The sequence below is a fragment of the Hydractinia symbiolongicarpus genome, chromosome 3 (genome assembly GCF_029227915.1).
Source record: "Hydractinia symbiolongicarpus strain clone_291-10 chromosome 3, HSymV2.1, whole genome shotgun sequence".
NCBI classification, from domain to species: Eukaryota; Metazoa; Cnidaria; class Hydrozoa; order Anthoathecata; family Hydractiniidae; genus Hydractinia; species Hydractinia symbiolongicarpus.
Window position 1 is genome coordinate 15,655,316 of NC_079877.1, and position 15,348 is coordinate 15,670,663.

A 15,348-nucleotide genomic window follows, 5' to 3' on the forward strand; every position below is an offset into this window, starting at 1 on the left:
GATGATAAAGACGTTTACAGATGATGTTTACAGCACCTTTAACACAAATTTTTGTCTCTGTCATTCACCTTGTGCTTCAATTCTGTCTCTTTGGGCATCATACAGAGGAAATGCTGGTTATAAAAATAACATTACCTCCGCTCAATATCATCACGACCCGTTATTTCCAACATGCCAAGCTCTAGAACAGGTATAATACAAAACATTCTTCTATTACTTGTTCAATTGTACAGCTTAATGGTGGTTGGTTAAGTTAAGGCGCTTTAAATCAAATTTTATCGTCATTCGCAGTTTTCCTTCAAAATGTGTGTTATTTTAGATTGGTACTTTTAAAAAATGCAACTTTAAAACGGCTACAGAAATGATGTTATAATTATTAAAAGCTGGCTATAACTTAGAACATTTTATTGATTATTATCGACCGCCTGAAGGCGGTCACTCCCGGAGGCCCTGGGTGCGTAGTCTTTCTTGCAAAAAATTTCTGCGTTCGTAGCTGTGGTCCCATGTTGAATGTAAAGGTCGCGGAATGATGGAGATACAGCTGAAAACAGTTGAAGATTTGCTGGCTTCGCCATCATATGATGAGCAGCAGACTGCCCTTGAAAGAACAAGTGTGCACGCTGCTGTTCAATTCTCTCTCTTTCGAAACGAACTTTACTAATTCTCTCTCTTTCGAAACGAACTTTACTCTAAGCACGTGTTTTTGGTGGCGGTATTTTCACAAGTAAGTAGAATTATTATAGAATTTTTATTTCAACGGATGAGCGTGAAGGCTCGAACAAGCATGAAAGCTTCACTCATATTTGATTGTTCAGTAAAGTGAAACTCGTATAAAAAATGTTCATTTCTCAGCGCTACCATCTCTTGAATGCGGTCCTTAAAAGTCCAGGTATATACAGCTGTGCAATAGACACATTTTTAGAGTTGTGTTACTATGTTTTTTATCCATATCTGAAAAATATTCATCCAGATATGACACATTTCTGTCACAAAATATATGACGCATGTGTCAAATATGACCAACATCTATCTTCTAATGTCACTGATCTTTCACTAATTTACGACTTGATCGCCTATAATGTTAGGGATCCCATTTGGACTTTGATACAATCAAGATGTCCCTCATTTCGTAGGAGGGACTGCAATGCTCAGTTCTCAGAAATTTTTCAGGAATCAGTGTTTGGATCTTTGAATGATTCTGAAAAAGCATTATTTATCACATCTTTTCAATATAATGATTGTTGCGAGTGTTGTGGGAGAATTATATGCGGTTCGATGTGCAGTTTCGTACAATACGTGTCCAATTATAGATCTCTTCCACTTGCTCATTTCAAAGACAATTGGCATATGTATTTATTTGCACATAATTTTTTTGTCACTAAGATTGTTTGTCCTCTGTGTGGAGAACGTACTACTGTCCAAATGCTTTGACCACCCCAGCAACAGTTTTGTTCATTGAGTTTTCCAATGAAATGCAGAATCAGTTAAAAAATACAGACCATCATTGAAGTGGGTGGTTTGCAGTATAAACTTTCAGGTGCAGTGAAAAATAAAAATATGCATTTTACGACATGTGTTACTTTTCAGAATTCATGGATGTATATAGATGATTTGAGTAGGCAAACAGAAATCTTCACAACTTTTTTTTCATGGCCAAAAATTTTCCAATGAAAAGTTAACCTGCCCTAGCCGTACTGAACGATGGAAAAATGAATTTCGCGGTATTGCAAATTGGTCACCTATCGTAGCGTACCACTTTTCCAACTGCTGCGCATATGTAAGCTTCGCAGAAAATAGGATAAGTTCTTGCATAGAAAGTATGGAACCAGCAGCATATTCAACTGATTCAGATATACAAATAGGTTGAAAGGCAGTCAATAATAAATATCTGTAATATATATACATATAAATTGGCCTTCAACAAAAGTGATGATATATATGACCATTCGCAAGAAAACTTATTTATTTGAACTGAAAAATTGATGCACGCAGCGGTCGCACCAGTGTGGACACTGCCCTAGTTGTAGTTTTTGAAGTGCTGTTCTTACAATGCAACTAATTCATTATAGATGACTGTCAATATGCTAGTAAGTTTGCAATTGGCATTATTAGCACTATCGTAATTGGGTTGACTATAAACATCGTTATATTTGTAATTTTGAAAAACAAAGGTGAATATGATTATTTTTTCTATTTATTTTTTAAGCACATTTAAGCCTTGATTCTGATTTGCTGCATTTGTCGCTAGAGCACAAAAAGTCACAAAGCAAAACACTTACGAAAAAATCAATTTCTATTGCGTTTTCCTCCACGTGAAACAAAATTGGAAAGAAGTGTGGTAAATTCTGTAAACAATAGATCTAAATTCAAGTAATTCGTATCCATGAAAAAGAAAGAATGTTTATATTAATAAAAACAACACATATTTAAAAATAATCTGATGCTGCTTAATCAGCAGGGATTCTTTTTAAGGCATTTAGCCCTGCTCTTGCCGGGGTATACGGAATGACTGTAGTGTCTGGGTGAAGGGACAGTTGGAAGGGGCGGAGGGGGGGGAGAGGCTAAAATGGCCCTACCTCATATTAGCTTGTAAGTCGTATAAGTTGATACACACCATGTCTTTAACATAAAATTATAAGTTATACATAAAATGTCGACTGCCAGCAATAATTTTTGTTGCCGTCAGAATTCCTTGGCCGAATTTCAGTTTCAAAAAATCTATTATTTGGGATATATTTTGGGCTATATTTTCTCATAAATAGTGACATTGTGTATTATTTGATACTTTGAGTAACGTTGTAACTTTTTATCTATAATCCATTATTGAAAATTTTGTTTAAATGGCCTGAAAATGTGGTAAAGCGTAACTTTTGGTAAAGTATTAAAACTCTTTTGCGTAAAGGAAAGTGTGCTGCAAGGGACTCGAAAACTCATATAAGGAACTTCAATAAAGAAAATAACGAATACCTCAAAGAAATCGAAAAATATGAAATTGACGTTTTAAAAATGGCCGTCGTAACCATCTGCCTCACGACTCACCTACAGAAAGTTTCAGTTTCATTGAGTTAACGGTTCCAATGTTATTAGGGAAAGTATCCCGGAGTAGGCATTTTGCCTCCCCCTTCCACGGCATGGATAGGGATTTATTATGGATGAAGTGAACGTCCTTGTTGTTTGCCATGTTCTTAGATTTAAATTCCATATTAATATTTGTATTATTTTCAGATAATTGGTTAAAATATGTAGTAACTCAAATAACTCAGATATCATTGACTATTTCGTACTAAAGAGACAATGAACGTCGTCTAAATTAAAATGAGTTTAACTTTTGCTGATTTAAGAACAGCTTTGGGCGCAAAACAACAATTAACTAGCTGCAACTTTAATTGTGCATGCGTTAACTATAACGTTCTTGGCCTTTTTGTGTTATGGCGAAAGATATTTAGGGTTCACTTCATGCTGTGTCACTGCTGGCCATTGCCAATTAAAATAATAGATTGAGGCATAATATCGATAATTTCATTGACGGGAATAATTTGACAAGTTAAACACTTCTATTATGTCTATAAGGTGGTATGACAAATGGTTAATATTTGAAGTTTCAACTACGAGTGTTGAAATTTGCCAGCAGTAAGTGTTCCTAAAGCATTAGAAAAAAAGTGCTGCGTGAAAACTGTTTATTTATCTGCAGGGATAATTTATGAAACATGAATTGTTGCTTTAGTTTAACGATGAACTAAACAACTAGATCTTCTACAAGTAATTTACAAATTTTTTCTTTCGTGTAGGTTTTATAATATTCACTAAAAATCATAAGAAAACACTGCAGCATACGGAACGAAGATATGATGATAACTATGAAGTAACAGAAACAACATCATCTCATTATACCGACCTGAACGTCAAATCAGTGAAATCGAGTATTTATGCCGGCTTAACGAAAACATCAGGTTCGTCGAAAGAATATGCCGAAATTGAGTCAAGCGAAACGAAACCGAACATGTATGCTAACATCAAGACATAAGGTTTATCTTCCAATATTCTGTAAATTATTGTTGTAAAATTGATTTGTGATTTTGCCTTTACACTTTTTTATCAAACGAAATCATTTACATTTTTTTTTGTTACCGCATGGAGTATACACTTTATAATTATTTGTATACGGTAGCTTTATTGTTATTGTAAGACATGTTGACGACTTCGTAGTTTTTTTACAACTTTATAAATCTAGTTGCTTCTAGACGTATGAGATTCTTTTAGGCATTAAGAACTTATGTTCAAATAGAGAACTAGGTTCGCGTTAATATAATGTATTTAAAGTTACACTGTGTTATATTTAAAAATTTATTTATTCTATTTAAATATCCGGAGCTATGTGTAAATTCATTTTTTTTCGGTGGTATAAGTTTATAACTTGTCAAAAAATGGTTTTCACTCCTGTGGGGGAACAACAGTCGCTTTCAATGTTTGAGAAAGGTTGCGAATACGAATCATTGTAACGCAGCCGCGTTGTGAGAATTCAAGATCAGCATCAACTTACAGCGGCAAAGAAATTCAACTGCACCAATTAAATGCTGCTACGGCGTTGCAGCATTATGAAAGGTCATTAAAGTGCTCTAAAAATTCTCAAGTATGTCAAGGAATGTATTTGGAAAATAACACATATGTTAGAGAAGAAGAATCATCTGAATAGTGTAAATTACTTTTTTATTTTGATCGAATTTTCTTTCTTGACATATTTATTTTAATTTTCCTGAAACAGCATCGGATATTTTATGCTTCAGCAACACAAACTTATACAAGAAACAGTTTTGAAAACTTAAACAAATATGTATTACATTTCATTTCCAAATCTGGAAATACGGATTTTTGTTAAAAAAACTCTTTGTGATACGCATATTTTGAATGCCTTGAAAGTCCCAACGCCTTTACAATGCCCTTGGTAATCGATTTTGTGAATTATTTAGGAATCTAGGAATTATCTAGAGTCTTACTTCTTTCGTGTCTAAATTTACCTGCTGTAGTAAGCGTAAGTGCAACCCTTTCTCCTGAAAGTATGGGTAAATAATCTAGCTAGGTCCATGCACATCGTTTTAGTAATGGCAAGTGTATATTAGTGAATTGGAGCTGTAAATATCCATGTATTACAAACATTTGTGCAGTTGCAAAATGTTTTTGAAGTCTCTATGTATTCTTAGCTAACTCGTAGTTACACGACGGTGTTTGCAATATACAATTATTTTTAATCACTTACCTCTAAAAGCATAAACTTTACGAATAAGGAATCGTGATAAATTAATGCAATATGTAGCGGATATTGACTCGAAAGATATGCCGCAAAAAAAAGGAAATAATTGGAAAGAAGTGTGTACGGTAGAATAAATTATTAATTTAGTTTTCTTTATTTTATAAATCAACAGTAGATTTTGGATTGTCAATTCAACCTGATGCATCGAATGTAACTGTAATAAATGGCGATACCTTAGAATTAAAATAGTAAGTAATTCAAAGAACTGGTGAAATTGTCAATAGTTTGTGTTACCAAACACTAATTTGACAATATTAAGTGGTAGAGCCATTCCTGTTGTGCAACCTCATGTAATCACGTTATTTAGTGTTGATAGATTTTACATTCACGGAATTGTAGAAACATACATGCAATCTCATAGAAAAAGAGATAAAAATTCGAAAATAATTACAAAAGATATTAAATGGTTATTCCGCCGGTGTCTAAAACAAAACTTACAACTTATTTAACTATTCCTATCATTAGCGTGGAAAATATCTTTAACCTGATTGGCTAGAAGGAGATACATAAATATAAAATCTTTTATTTTACATGTAAAATATGACCGCGCAAAATTTTTAGGGGTCTCGGTACTGAGTGGAAAAAAAACAAAGGTTTAACAGAAAATATTGGAATTTCAAAAATGTCAACAGGCACCTCAAGATTATTTTACAGAGAAACCTAACGGCCACCCCAAAATACATGTTAGTGTGCACACGATGAGCGATAAGCGATCACCTAGGACGGAGATAAACAAAAGTTTGTTCATAATAAAAAGGGTTAAATCAGCGCTATTAAATTTATTTGACTCGTGGTATATCAACCAGAAATTGTAATCTTGTAAGTAGCTTGATAATGGGTGGATGACCACCCGACAGGTCTCCCAAACTGTAGAAACGAAATTAAAAAATTGGTGTTGGATGGATTGATATGTTTTTGCTTGATATATCAATATTAATTTACAGCAGCCATGCTGTTTTTTTACATGAGAAATACCTTATGGAGGACTGTTTTTTTCCTGAATTTTAGGGGTTTTTAATGAACAGTCCAAAATTTATTGACATTTCTTTCTTGGTGTCGGATGGAGAGATAGAAAAACGCAATTTTTCAAGACTTATTTAAATATATATTCTATCACAACGACTAAAGATTTCAAAATTATTATTTGGTTTTGTACTAATTTGCACACTGAAGATATTCAAATTTTTTTTTAATACCTGTCTAATTGGCATTGCCTAAAATTCCGAAAAAAGTTTCTATTTTCATGGTGTTGTATGGACGTGTGGGGTGGACATTACCAATGTTATCGATTTAAATTGTCACTTTTATATTACAAATTTGACTTGTTATCATTTTTTCACTTTGACGTACTATGTCACCTATTTCGTAATAGCCTCTCTAGCTTTATTACACAATTTTGTCACCTAAGTTGTCTTTATATACACGATTTTGTTTTATGAAATAATTCATTACAATTATTGCACACCAAAATAAAGCAAATGTATTTTTCAATGTGTATTCTCAATCACACTCAAACATCGTATTATAGACTTTAAAGCTGTAATAACATTAGGGAACGTTAAAATATGAATTTGAAAATGTTGCGTGAGCGCATTTTTTTAACATCCTAGGAATATTATGTCTTTAAAAGTAAATGGATGTAAATAAATAGAGCAAGAAAAATACATAATATATAAGGAACTGTTGTTAGTTTGTGGAAGAATGCTTGGATTTGTCGTTCCTCGGACTTTCATCCATGCTTTATCTTTCACACATTGATAGTTTGTGCATATTTGTCAGCCTGTTGGCATAAGTAAATTAAACTACTCTGCAGTAGCCTGAAATATATCTGCGCGCAACCATTTTGAACAGAATATGGCTAATTGTAAAGAGGGCCATTAAAATCAAGAAGAAGGAAGGTACACGATTTACATTTTTAAAAACTAATTAACAAAGGCTGAACGGAACTTTAATTTTTCTGTTGATGACGCCATATAGATCAAGCACAGTTACTGTGAGGTTAAACAAAATTCTATGAGGCAATAAGAAGTTACAGAGCTAAAAAAGAAATTTAAAGGTTATTCGAGTTAGTTATATACTTCCCCACAACTGCCATGAAGTTTGGTACCCATAAATTCAAATATAGAAAGTATTAACATTCTCAAACACAGCACGAACCCATTTAACAGGAATACAAATCTTTACTACTGGCACAGCTGCGTAATTGCTTCACCGACATAGAATTTTCGCAAATATAGCTTTTTTAATCTGGAATCTGTTTTCGATGACATATTTACATGCTCCATACCACACTCTTATCTTGCGTGATACATGTACGGCAATTAAAAATATGCAATAAGAAAGCTATGTATGGTTTTCACAATTTGTTTGCGATTTGGCCCTACCTATTTCTTTTGAACAATGTGAGCATAGGGCGTTATATTTGATGCGCAATAATTCTAAAGAGTTGTTCTTTTGCATTCATTTAAATAAATGTGTTGTAGCTTCCTGGCTAATAACGACTATCATTTAGTTGCTTGTAAAAAACGTGATTCTCTTAGTCCTTAAGCAAGATGCTAAAAGTTGCTCTGCGTCTCCTTTCCGACCTAATCATAATATAACATTTTTTGTTTCTTCACATTTATCCATTGTTCATGATTTTCGTGTAATTTATTTAACCCTATTCGGTCCGGGGTTTTTCGAACATATTATGACCGCGGGTGGGTGTTGGCGATTCCGCCCCCTCCCCGTCAATAACTTTTCATAGGGTTGTTCAATATGAATCAAACTTGGCACACTTATAGTACGTTACAAATGGAACAAAATGGCTGCTATAACTTTTTGCTTGCGTCAGAACGTTTTCTGTGACGTCATCAGAAGCTTGAAATTTGTTAAAAACACCATTATCTGTATAAAATTTAATTACTTGAGTTCTAGAGCGAATTTTTAAATTCTGTTTGAAGTTTGTAAAAGCTAAATAAAATTTATTTAATATATTTTCCGGTTTTTATATAGATCAAAAGAAAATTTGCCACATATTGGCCGAAAGCTCGGGTTTTTCCGATTTTCGGATAAAACCCGAAACAATCAGGAAATCGGATTAGTTACGCGTCCAAATTATGCAAATTAAGTCTTCTTGATAAAGCAAATGTGTGTTGTAAGTTTAAAGTTCTAAGGTTAATCCTACCAATAGTTATTGTATTTTTCATATTATACGGATTTCATAGAGCTTTTTAGGGGTAGTTTCGAGTAATTACCAATATCGAAGCCTCTAAAAGGTATGGGACATGCATGCAGGCGTCTAATAGATAAATATTGAAACTGACGAAATAAAAACTGTCTAAAACTCTCTAAATTAGTTTATATTGTTTCAAAAACTTGCTGTGGTGTGTTAGGGTATAGTAAAATGACCGTAAACTCCGTGACTGCGTTTAGGATAATAAAACGCCTAAAGACAAAATATATTGTGTATGCAAAAACCTAAAACAAAATTAGACTTCGCCAAAAACTTTCAGATTCTGCTTCATCTTAGGTCAGGCAACTTAATATTCTGCAATAGAGAAGTCAGTTTTATGAAGAACAAAAACTAAAACCATAAAACGACGTCTGCTTTAGAGAGGTTTTCCTTATAAGCCGTCTATGAGTTAATATGGTATAATTGTAGTATGTGTTTTCGATAATAGACGCATCCTAAAAGACATAATTTTTAGAGCTACAGCTGTATATCACGATAGGCAAATCCGCCTAAAAGTCATTTGGAATAAGCAAATCTTCCCGAAAATTGTTTCGATGGAGTAAATTGTCCTACTTGTTTTAATTTTACCCATTTATTCATTTTTTGTTTCAATTATCCAGCCTCTAACTGTGCTGATTTTGTGATTGCTACAAGTTTTGAATTTGCAGCAACTTATTCCTCTAAAAATTTTGCCTTAAAATGTATTTCTCTCGCTTTTTGTTATTAGATAAGAAAAAGACATAATTAGAGCAACCTTATCACCTTTCTTATTTGATCTTATATTTTAGCCATTTTCAGCGTCATTGTTCTCATAAATTGGTTCTTGCAAAAAGCCCAGTGTAATTTTCCGCCACATACGTTCATGTTGTAGTTCTAATTATTTTTTTATAGTCAAACCTTCGAAGATCGCGTTAACAACATCGTACAGTTAAAGTTCTTATTGACACCTATTGGAGCTGCGAAAATGACGAATATTTTTCTGACAATGCAACCTTTTTATTATAGATGACTGTCAGTATGCTAGTAAAATTACTATCGCCGTTGTTACCAGCATAGTTATTGAGTTGATTTTAAACATAGTTATATTTGTGATTTTGAAGAATAAAGGTAAGTATGATTAACTTTTTTTATATAACCGTCTATTTTTTTGTACAATCCTCATCAAGCGAACGTTTTAAAACTCGCAGCCACACAATGTAATCTCTCGAAGTCACGACAAGCCTTTTAAGCCCATTTACTGCTCCATTTCTATTTGCTGCTTGTTTCACAATCTGTGAGAGAAATCTATTGCAATTGTGCTCTATTCAAGCGCAAATGAAATTTACAAGAATTACGTCAGCTAATGTGTGTAATAAGATTTTTGCATTTCCGGCCAAGTTTTGGCCTGTTTTCATGCGAATTATATAAAACTGGAAAATTTGCTGAATAAATTTTATATGGCTACAAGGAACTTTAAACAGAATGCTTAGAGCTAAAGATTTGACTTTTAAGTTGGCATATTAGGCAAATTTAAACTTTGTAATAGATTTCCAAGGAAAGTTCTTATAAAAGCACCTTTGGTGCTACTTGCACTATATAATGCAGTCATTTTGTTCCTTTTAAGATACACTATAAATATGAAAAGTTTGATAACATGTGAAGGTGATTGCGGAATTCCCCAACCCCTATCCCGCCCAAATTTATAAGCATAAAAAAGCACGTATATTTATGATTATCATCTGCTCAAACTTTCTAATGCCATTCCATCTAATGCCATTTCATCATCGTTATAAAGCGCAAAAAATTGTTTATAAACTTAGAGATACGTGATCCGGGCAAGTTTTTATAAAACGAATTTCACCCTGTCCCTTATTTCCCGCCTCATTAGACGACAGGCGTCTTAAATTTGTAATACACTTACATGTCTTCATTATTTTACAGTTCATCGAAAAATACTGGCGATAGAGTATTTATTTGAAGTACAAAAGCGCTTTTTAAAATCAAAAGTGATATATTAATAGCCTGGAAAGTTTATAAAATACGTATTATAGACAGTAAATGACGTCGTGTCATTTAGTTCAATCGCACGGAAGTAAAAGTCAAAGTCAAGGTCATTCTTAATGAGTTAGCCCACTCAAATGAAACAATAACGACATGTAATTAAGAGATAACTACGGATTGTTTAATTTGTGAATTTAATGAAAGGGTTGTTTGATATAGATGTGCTACAACTTTTGGTATTTAATTCTGATCATGGCTAAATGTTGGCAGAAATGTAGAAGATGTATCGATATTTTACCATTACTATATATTGTAATGTTTAAAAGCCAAGCAGGTACGAAAATTTTTCTATTTTGTTAGTATTTTCTAAAAATTGGCTCTTATCTCATTATTATGTTATTACTATTAATGTCTACTCGTAACTTAGACTATAAATCGGCCAAAATGTCGTATTTTGGTTGTCGTGGTAAAGGTATAGGTATTGCAAAGGCATAGAAATTGTATAAACAAAATAAAAACTCAAGGCCCTGTTACGCTTATGAATAATTAGTTTACATGCAAACGTTATCTGTAAGGAAACAAAAAACTGTTGCATAGCTTGTTTAAGACTATAGGGTTGAAAAAACCAGCATCTGTTTAGGATATTTGTTTTAAACCTCAAAATTTTCTAAACGCAGAATTTAAAAAATTATATGTAAATCACAAAATGGAAACGGTTTATTTTATACAAATACTTAATTTAAATTTAGTTTAAACATTGTTTTTACTATGTGTTTAGTCTTTCCTACTGACGCTCATGTCAGTGCAATAAAGGTGCCTTCTACGTAAATTCTCAAAAATTCGTGCCATTAACCCACTCTTCACGATAACACACAGTACAATCAAATCGTGTTTTGCTAGTTCTCGTGACATATACCTACATCTGTGTGCAATATATAACAAAATTATTTGTTTTTAATAATTGTCTATTATTTTGTGTTGATTAGGGACTTGCGTTTTAGGAACAATAGAGCTGATCAGGATTATAATAAATTTCTTCCAACAACAGAAATTGTTAAAACCAAAACATTGTATGTCATTGTAAGGTAAAATCCTCCCAAAAGAACAACTCTTGTATGCAAAGATTTTAAAGCAAGGAACTCCTGAAATTAAAAAAAAACAAACATAAAAAGATTAGCTATAAACATCGGTTCGAGTTGATAAAGAAACGCTCTAAACATGCTTACAACAGCGACTGGATAAGTGATCATAAGCAAGATGCGAAGATAACATGAATTATAATCAATGAAGTAATGCATGAAACAAAATTAAACAGAATAAAACTCTGTAAACTTTTCTTAATGATTAGAACACACAAATTGGGTATTATGATCTAAATAAAAAAGAATTATTTGAAGCTATTAGCTAAGTGCAATTAAATTAAAGTCTAGGTTTTAATAACGTTCATAGTGATGTCGTTAGCAGTCAAAAAAAAAGCACTGAAAATTCAATTCTAATGTAGATATAGCATTTCTTTGCAACAAGAATATTTATCTAACAGGAAATCATGCATTTATTATAATGGAGGATAAACAAATCACAAAGCAATTTTTTATTGAGTTCCAAAATGCTCAAGGTTTATGAATATAAAATATAAGAACACTCTTTCACATGGTGAATAATAAACTCTTCAAAGTGACCGAATGGGCATTGCAAAAAAAAAACTGTACTTTAATAAATTTAGGAAGAGCACATTCCATAAAATTCTTAGGAGTTATTCGTGATAATAATTTTACTTGTAGAGAAATTGTCTTAGACGAAAAGTTTGCAAGGAATATTTGAATAGTTTTTAAAGCAAAATTTGTACTAGTTAAAACTTGTTTTAATAGCATATTTTTGCAATACACTGCTCTGTAAATTATGCAAACATTGTGTGGTGCAACACCAGCGTTACAAAATTAAATGAAATGCAAAGTAAACAAAAACATGCAATCATACAAATTTTATATCCTGATACATCCACTCGTTCCAAAGTTTTCCTAAATTATTAATGTACTAAATTTATACCAAACTAAAATTTGTCACACTCTTATTTTCCTTGAATAATATAGATATTATCATGTCATGAACAAGCGAGTTTATTTTAAGCTACGTTTCGACAGCTACAGCTGTCATCGACGGGCAATGATCGTAATCATCTTTGGCTATTTATTATTTGAAGAGATAATTAGATCACAGCAATTAAAGTAATTAACTTTTTTACGGACCCAGATGGAAGCAATAGATTGATTAAAATCTTTTCTTTTTTTCTAAACGTTCTCTTTATGTTACGTTTCTTTTTCTAAAAGTTCGCTTTTTGTTACGTTTGTCCCGAACCATTTTGCACTTTTTTCTAAATATTCGCTTTCCGAAGTGTGGGTAACCATATTTCTGGAAGTTGATAGGAAATACTATTGATGTGAGTATTTTTGCCTATACTATTTATGGTTTCTTTCACTTTTTTTTGTTGTCCAACCAGTCTCTCTGTCTATGATCTTTTTATTGTCCCAGTCAATAACATGATCCTTCTTCCAGCTATGGTCCCCAATCTCATTTTTGTCTGTATCTGCGTTGCGTACGGCTCTTTTGTGCTCTTGCACACGTTGGTTGAACATTCGTTTCGTTTCACCGACATAAACATCATCACAATCCTTACACGGGATTTCGTAGACAATATTACATTAACTCTTCAGACATATTTTGTCTTTCGGATGCGACAGTATACTACGTAGCGTGTTTTTAGATTGAAACACTGACTTTATTTTATGATCTTTCAATACCCGACGAAGTATGTTACTTGTCTATGGTATATACGGCATACACACTGTAGCTACTGGTTCATTTTCTGCATCCTCCCCGTCACTGTTCTTATCATTTCTGTTCCTGATTTTCCTCTCAACCTTTTTAACGGTTTGTCTCGAGTACCCATTTGCAAGTAAGGCGTTGTTCATATGAGATAACTCTTTCTTTCGGTCATTCTCTTCACTAACTACATTGACTGCTCTGTGCAGTAATGAGGACACTACACTTTCTTTTCCAGGACATTTGATGATTAGATGTGTAGTTCAGATAATGATCAGTATGAGTTGGTTTGCGGTATACTGATACTGATAAGTTACCACCGTTGCAAGACACTAGAGTGTCTAAGAAAGGAAGCGTACCATTCTTCTCGTGTTCAATTGTAAATTGAATCTTTGAGTGAAAATTATTGATATGTTCATGAAATGTGTCTAGATGTGCTCTTTAAATTATTAAAAAGACGTCATCCACAAATATTTTCCAAACTCTTGGAGCGTGATCTACAGTTGTTAAGGCTGTAGTCTCATGAGCCTACATATATATTTCAGCTACCACAGAGGAAGTTGGGCCACCCATAGCCACACCGTCAGTTTTCGTAAAGAAGTTACCGTCAAATAAATACCATGTTTTTGTAAGTACAACTTGGACCAAGGACATCAGTTTGTCTATAGGGATGCGTGTTTTATTCTCATACACATCATCATTTAGCTGTAATTCCCTGATGATATATAATGTGTCCTTTGTCGGTACATTTGTGTACAGTGAAGTAACGTCAAATGATACGATACACTCGTCGCCTCGATCTGTATGTTTCTAAAAAATCCCGAAAACTCTTTCGAGTTTTTACAGTGATCACTCTTTGTGTAATTGCTAAGAATGGAAGCTAGATATTTCGTTAAATTATACAAGGGGATCCTGTACACGACATGATTGGGCGTATAGGAATTCAAGGTTTATGATTTTAGGAAGACCATAGTCTCTGAAAGTCTAGGTTTATAATACAACCTATCATCAATGCTATCGTCTTTATTTAAACGTATCAAGATATTCCTTGTGTCACGCTTGATAGTTTCTGTTGGATCTCGTTTGAGGCGTGCGTATGGACCGTTGTTAATGTGGTCATAACATTTATCAAGGTAATCCTTTTTGTCAAAAATGACCGTCGTTCGACCATTGTCAGCTGGCAAGATCGTAATACCTTTATCCTTTCTTAATTTAGACAGTGTGATGCGTTCCTATTTGGATGGTATGTACCAGTTAACATGAGAAATAAGACGGAAACGAACCAAAAATACTTTACCTATCAGTAATAGTAACAATATTTCATATTTCCTAAAACTTAAGAAATATTAAGGATGACCAGGACTAACAATTTTTCATCTTTCGAGTCCCTTTTTCACAACATACTATCAGAAAGTTTGTGGTGATGAGATGGCGCTAAATTTAATAAATATACATACCGGCAACGTTTCACCAGAGTTGAAACGCGCAATATGCTATTTAGCTAATTAAACATATAGGTACCGCAACTCTTGGGGGATATTTATTATACGGTACCGGTCAATTAGTTGTTTTTACAGACACTGGACGAAAATAAGTGCTATTTGCGCTCGATTTTGACAGGAATATAGGTTTTTACCTTCTTAGACAACATTGGAAACGCTTTTATTAGTGGAAAAAATGCTTGTAATGCAACGTGTCTTATTCAAGATAACATTGAAAAATTGTTTTTTTATAAAAAAAAAACACTGAACGTACCCAAACAATACCATCCCTACCGATTTATATTTATCTATAGTTTTTTACACAGTGAAGGTAAATTAGTTAACATAAAGTAAGCGGATAAAATTTTTCAAAAAATAATATAATACAACTCTAGATAGGAATCAAATTAGTGATATTACAAATTCGTGAGAGATTTCTGCATTTATTAGGCAATGTTAATAAAAGTGCAATACGGTTTACATTTAGTGTCTCACTTAATGTACATTCCATGGGCCTGGTTAGTATATCAAATAAGCTTATTATA